General features: G+C 40.3%; 1 long non-coding RNA gene across 2 annotated transcripts in view; it reads left to right on the top strand.

Annotated features, from left to right (window-relative positions):
• Positions 1-501: 501 nt before the first annotated feature.
• The window catches only part of LOC140068791 (uncharacterized), a 79,183-nt gene continuing 72,659 nt past the window's right edge, over positions 502-7,025 (top strand). Inside the window, exon 1 of one of the 2 annotated variants that reach the window (XR_011848563.1) lies at positions 502-635. This is a non-coding gene — a long non-coding RNA (uncharacterized lncRNA). The remainder of the gene's footprint in view (positions 636-7,025) is intronic. The other variant, XR_011848562.1, reaches the window with a different exon arrangement.

Here is a 7,025-nt window from a genome sequence, read left to right as displayed (position 1 = left end):
CAAATATTTTCTCTTACAACAAGCCATGTCAAAGAGATAAATTCCTTCAAACGTGGAATATTTGGTGACATATTTTCCCCGGCATCCCTGACTTTTTAACCTGGTCGTGAAAGTAACAGTGTGAAACTGTTAGCCATTAAGTCGACATGAATTTGAGCAAATAGCCTTCCTCTACATTAAAGGGGAAATTTTACATCTGCTGCATAAAAATTCTACTAGACCCTAAAAGCCAAAGTGTGTTATAAAAATAGTCACAAATATAGAAAAAAAAGTCCTCTGGCGAACAGCAAACAACACACTGTCTATGTCAAGCGCTGATTTGCTGTAACTACTGCCTTATATCATGATTATTTTCTACACTACCTTCAACGCCAACGCTTTCACTGCCAGCATCTTTTATTTAAGCATAAAAATGCCATCAAACAAAAAATGCACCTAGTCCGGAAGTGTGCTAAAAGGAGGTTTGCATAGCAGATTCCATTGCCACCTAATGAATGTATTCTTGCCTTGTGCTGCAATCCTTGTCTTTCTAGGCATACACTAGACTCCTGTACTCCTCTCATTTGTACGAACAGATTGTTTCATGCCACGCAGATCAGCAAAATAGCAGACGGGCTTGGAACAAACAGGTAGAGGTGCGTCATGTTTTCATTTTTATTGTAATTTAGCTGGGATGGAAGGAGGAAAAGGAACGGAGACCTTTAAGCCTTTGACATTCACATAGTGTTAGGAGTCAGGCAGGGTCTAGGCACTGACAGATTTGCATGTCTTTGAATATGACGCTTGAAAAGCCAAGGCGCTAGATTAAATTTTGCCATGGAGAAAATGAGAAATATATCCATCTCTGGGGTCTGCAGGGAGGATCTTTCTGCCTGATTTACTTTTTTATTTTATTTTAATTTTTTTATATATATAGGTATAAATATTTCTTTTATACACTACCCAAAGTCTGCCGCTCGTCTTTCCCTGTATCATGCAAGGTGGACCAATTCTTTTTATATCAGAACCCAGGACTCAGTACAAGGTGAAAGAATATATTTTAATCTAGCCTGCATATCCCCTTCCATGTTACCCTGATTAAAATTTGCAAGCAAACCTTGGAATGCACTATACCTGACAAGATTTCTAAAATAATTTACACTCAACATAAACCCAGAGTACATGTTCTGCCATAACACGAATATTAGAAATCAGATACAGATTTACAAGGATTTTCATTATTGCTTCCCTCTGTAAAGTATAAATGAGTTTAAGATACAATTTCTTATTCTAGGGCTGTTAATAATGTTGTGTTTTTTTTTTTGCTACACATAAAGGAATACGACACTGATTGAAAAAAAACACACAATATTCAAAGACAACGCCATGTACTGGATTCTAAATGGAAGAGATTCACAATCCTTAGTGTTTGAGGGGTTAATTTTGGCTGTGTCACCAGAGCTCCAGTAAGATTCTCTTTCTGATTCTTTATCTGGTAGACACTGAATTGGTTAATAGACATATAGTCAGTATTTAAAGACCATTTATTGTTATACTATATGTCTATTACTATGTGATTATCGTGATGATGACATTTTGACGCTGGAAGGGATGACAGACATTTCTTACTACTCTTTCTTACTACAGTGTTAAGAGAGGAACGATCCACTGATATAGATTATCCTGTATTTGACAGCAGAATTTAAAGGATTTTATTGACTGTCAATCGGTTATATTTAAGTTTACTTCTTCATAATTATGGAAATCTACCTGCTTTACTGAGGCCAGCCAGCTTTGGTGATCATGATGGTCATTCTGTTTCCTGTGGGGGATAGGATATGGGGCTGTGATTATGCTTGTAGAGGTGTTGGGGGGTGGGGTGTTGCGTTATGTTTATTTGTCACTTTGACAAACATTGATTGGGGCATATGTACTCCACGCACAAGGTCCTGATGTTGGGCCTATCCGTCAGCTCATACCAGATACATCAAGAGGCTCTGATCTGCACTTGCCGGGCACAAAGTATCTATCTCAGCTGTACGCCAGGTCGACCTTGGTTTAGAACTGCACTACAACCTGTGACTGACCCTGGCGCAGTGTATAGTTAGTGCCCAAAAGGAGCTTTTTATACCTGTATTACATCATGCGTGCCACTGAGGTAATGTTATATCTATATTATGTTGAAATAATAGTAGCCTTTCCTGCAGAGCCCACGCTGTGATTGGCTGGGAGCTCAGCATGCTTTGGAATGATCTCCTCGGGAATCTGTAAACAGGAGCTCATTCCAAGGTCCCAGATCTTTGTCTTTATGATTATCATTTTTACTGCCAGCCTTCTGACCGCTGATTAACCCCTTAGTGACGTGGCCTGAAAAGGCTCTAGTGACCGGCCATTTTTAGCGGATATTGCTAAGCGGGCGGTTGAAGGGCCATAACTTTTTTTTTGCATGCTACCTTAAATTTTTTCGTGGTGCTTTTTTCGGGACACATAGAGCTAGCATTACATTAACATTAACAGTTAACAAAAAAAACCCTTCATTTATATTCTTATTTGGGATTGAAAGTGGAAAAAGTGTAATTTTATAGTACATTTTTTTAATTAACTCAAAATCAACATTATTAATGAATTCCCTATTTTGTTCCGGTCATTTTGATATATAATATGTATAGTCTTGGGCAAACAGGGCGACTATGGTGGTGTTTTTTGTAGTATAGAAGGGATTTTTCTTTATTATATGGGGAAATGTCATTGTAATTTTATGAATATTTATGAATATTTTTTTTGTATGTGTGTTTTTACTTTATATGTCCCCCATGAGGTCATAAAAGACCCCTGGGGGACATTTTCACTTTTTTTTCTGTTTTTACTTTACTTTACAAGTTTTCCCCTGTAACTGAGGCATCTATAAGAAAACTGCAGCAACGTCTAAAGATGTCGCTGCAGACTCCGGACCTGCGCCCGCTGGCTCTAACGAGTTAAAAGCTGAGACACTTCCTTCATTGCTGCTCAACAATGGAATCGTTGCCACAGCCATCCAATCCACCACCTTGTATCCCTGCAGCAAGAACCAATACTAGCCTGTCACTTTCTGCTGTGTGGACTGTAACCCCTCCGAAGCTTTGACCTCTTTAAAGGAAACCTAACACTTAGAATGGTCGGTGTAAGCAGTAAATACCGAGCACCAGCTCAGGGTGAGCTGGTGCCGGTACTTACTTTCGTTAGTGTTATAAACCGCTGTATCGTGGTTTTAACACTTTTTAAACTCTAGGGCAGAACAGGCTTCGACGCTGCCTAAGCCTCTTCTGCTCTAAAGTTTAAAAAGTGTTAAAACCGCGATACCGCGGTTTATAACACTAACGAAAGTGAGTACCGGCACCAGCTCACCCTGAGCTGGTGCTCGGTATTTACTACTTACACCGACCATTCTAAGTGGTAGGTTTCCTTTAGGACCTTTTTGGTTTAGCTACAATAACAAAACAGCTTATGTAAAAAGTAATACTGTGATATGGTACAACCCCCTCCAAATTTCTAAAAGGGATTTTTCCAAATATAACACTTATCACTTACAGAACTGTTACAGAAGTGAATAAAGAAGTGTCTGTAAGCTGAGAGTCCCACAAGTGGAAACTCATCTAGTAAAACATTAACTTAACTTTGGATCATTTTATTTTTACTTCAGAAATGAATAGTGCATATGATAATAGTAAACTTTGTAATTTACTTTATGTAGTAAAGCAGCTTCTCTGGGCCTTGTTTCTGCTTTTTCCCCTGTAAAGAGCAAAGTATCTAAAGCCCTCAGTGGTCCCTTCTACCTCATTAGACACTTTATTAGCTTCCTTTATCAGGACAAGGAACTGATTTACGCAAACTGCTTAAATAAGGAACAAAGGCAGGGAAAAAAAGAAGGACACAGCAACAAATCTCTTTAATAAAGTCTATTACTTTACTAGTCATTTTACTATGTGCAATTGATAAGTTACATGTTTTGAAAAGTTTAGTTACTCTTTAAAGGAAATCTACAATCAAAATTAAGCATGACAAAACATGGACACATTGGGGCAGATTTACTTACCCGGTCCATTCGCGATCCAGCGGCGCGTTCTCTGCGGCGGATTCGGGTCCAGCCGGGATTCACTAAGGTAGTTCCTCCGACGTCCACCAGGTGTCGCTGCTGCCCTGAAGAGCATCGGAACGACCTGGAGTTCACCGAGCCATCGTAGGTGAAGGTAAGCGCAAGTCCAGCGACACTTTTTTAAAAAAAAAATGCGGTGGTTTTTCCGAATCCTTCAGGTTTTCGTTTGGCCACGCCCCTGATTTCCGTTGCGTGCATGCCAGCGCTGATGCGCCACAATCTGATCGCGTGCGCAATACAGGGGCAATACAGGGAAAATTGTCGCAAAATGGAAATATTCGGGTAACACGTCGGGAAAACGTGAATCGGGCCTTTAGTAAATGACCCCCATATATCCTGAGACTGTGTTTATCGTCTTATTTGTGTTATTCATGGCCTCCTTCCTTCTAAAATTAACTTTTAAAATGATGCTAATGAGCTTGAATCGGCTACTCCTGTATTTCACAGGCTGTTGCGCTGTCTCCCCCTTCCACTGTATCCCTCTCCATTTCTGCTCCTGCATATTATAACAGCCTATGAATCTGCAACACAGATATGCTTTGGTAACAAACCCCAGGAGCCCTTCATCTAATTAGCATAATTTTAAAAGATGATTTTAGAAGGAAGGGGTGCCTTGGATAACAAAGAAAATTACCACAATCAGAGTGCCTGGATCTATGAGTAAGTGTCCCTGGATTATCATGATGGAGTTTGATTGTAGATTTCCTTTAAGAAAACAGATCTCCTTCCAGCCAGTCAGTGGATGAATTCAGATGCCCCATTCAAAATGTATGGGACTGACAGAGATAACATAAGCAATGCAGAATGCTGTGGGACTTTTAGTTCATTCTCTAAGGAACAAATGCCATTTTTGTGGTCGATAAAGTGACAGCAATGGGATCCCCTGCCATCAGACAAGTGTTGACAGTTTTCTGTCAGACTTTGCATGTTCTTTTAGGTGGAAACTGCTTGCACAGGTATTCAAGAAGTTTCTGCACCACAATCGTGTTCCATGTGACCATTTTGTGGCAAGCTGCGCTAGCCTCCATACGACACAAATAAGGGGGCGTTCCAATGTGCAGTCGGACCCTGCATCAGATTTATCATGCAAAGTCTGTTGCACGCCCTATGTTAAAGGTGCACCACAAAAAAGTTGTGGAATTCTGTCCGGCCAGTGCAGGGAAGCGACAGATACCTAATTCTTAATGAATCTGGCGCACCCAGCATTATACATGGCCAGAGCACTTTTAGTGCAGTTTTCTACATTCTTAGTAAATGTGCCTGTGTATAGTGCAGAGGGCGCCAGATCACCGGAACGCCCAGTGCAGAAATTTGGGTTGCAGGAAAAATAGTGCAGCTACACAACAAAAGGGTTGCGTGTGACACATATGTGTCCCAGACACTTCTCAAATACCTGTGCAAGCAGTTTCCACTAGAAAGAATGTGCAATGCCTGATCGAAAACTGGTGCACGGCCCTTAGTATATGTGCCCCAGTATGTTTGCTATTAGATAACACCTAGTCTGAGCTGCAGTACCAAATACTTCCTGTGAACTTCGAGTGTCGCTGTATGAAGAAAAAACATATATTTCCTTTAACTCCACGTAACTCCTGTAAGGGTCTTAAGAGGTTCAAATTGACTTCTTTCTGAAAGGGTCAATGCCAGCTTTTTATTTTAACTAATAGTAAGTGACTCTGACCATGAAGTAAATCATAATTCAAGAATTCAGGACAACAACCATTTGTAGCTGAGCCTCCATTCCTCCACGTGTAATAGTACAGTGTAGTAATAGTATCAGCGTTGTCATGTTGATTCAAAACTGGTGTTTGTTAAAGAGATGCTGCCATCTCAGATCTGTGGGTGTTATCAGTTGCGCTAATCTTCATTTCTTTAAGCGCTTATAGTGTTAATCTCTCCGATGTCTCAGGTGGTCGAGGTAAGACATCATCCTATTTCCCTGATCAGTGACGTGCCTGTGATCGCCCTGATGACCCCGTACTATACATACCGCTGGGTTATTTTTTCCATGCTCTCCAGTAGGAGATGTTTGTATGTTACCTGAGGTCCACCTTATACTGCTCCCCATCTGTTGCTATTTATACTCTACCTGTTTCATACATTTCTTGCATGGAAAACAGCTTGCCCTTCAAAGAGTCTCAGCTTTCCATTAGTCTTTGTAAATAAGTACTGTGAAACCTGCAGAACGCTGCTTATGATGCGCATTTAATGCCTACTGTGCAGGGGAGCGATGCAAGATGCTCAGCACAGCACTGACCCCTTCTATGCCAGAATCCTGCCCTAACAATCATATTGCCTAAAATAGCACATTATCCTTCAATCAGACATACAACACGATGATCCTCAGCGCGCAGAACAAAATTTGTGACAGCTCCCCCTCCTGTCTATTTATAATACAGGTGTCTTATGTGGCCTTCGACTACCCTCAAATATCATAGCTCGGGTGTATTTTTTACAATGCTGATTCCGAGCATTTAATATCAAATGTATTACATAAATAACAGGTTCATTGAATTATTGAATGGGGTAATCTGTAACAAAAACACAGCAACATTAGTAAACAGCCGTCTTTGGTTCTGTTCTGTAGCAGAAGTTTATGGGGCAGCAATTACCAAGTATCCACTAAAGGAAGGAGTTCAATCACTGGGGAAAAATTTACCTTTTTACCTATATTAAAAAGTTTTAGGTACAGCAATCTGTGCTGATTATTTTTATGATATATCTATATATAATGCCTGAGCCGTGTTTTCCCTATACAAAGCCAAAATCCCTTGCATAGCAATTATTCAATTCTAAATGGCATCACTAGGGGGAGTTAGGGATTTTTCTGCACACTGTGTTATCAATGAGTTTGAAGGATTTGTCTTCATATTTTGATTGATGCCTACATCTGATTGGGACATGAAATCACAGAGAA

The sequence above is a fragment of the Engystomops pustulosus genome, chromosome 7 (assembly GCF_040894005.1).
Source record: "Engystomops pustulosus chromosome 7, aEngPut4.maternal, whole genome shotgun sequence".
Taxonomy (NCBI): Eukaryota; Metazoa; Chordata; class Amphibia; order Anura; family Leptodactylidae; genus Engystomops; species Engystomops pustulosus.
The sequence above is the reverse complement of the archived record's forward strand: the minus strand, read 5'-3'. Positions and strand labels throughout refer to the sequence as shown.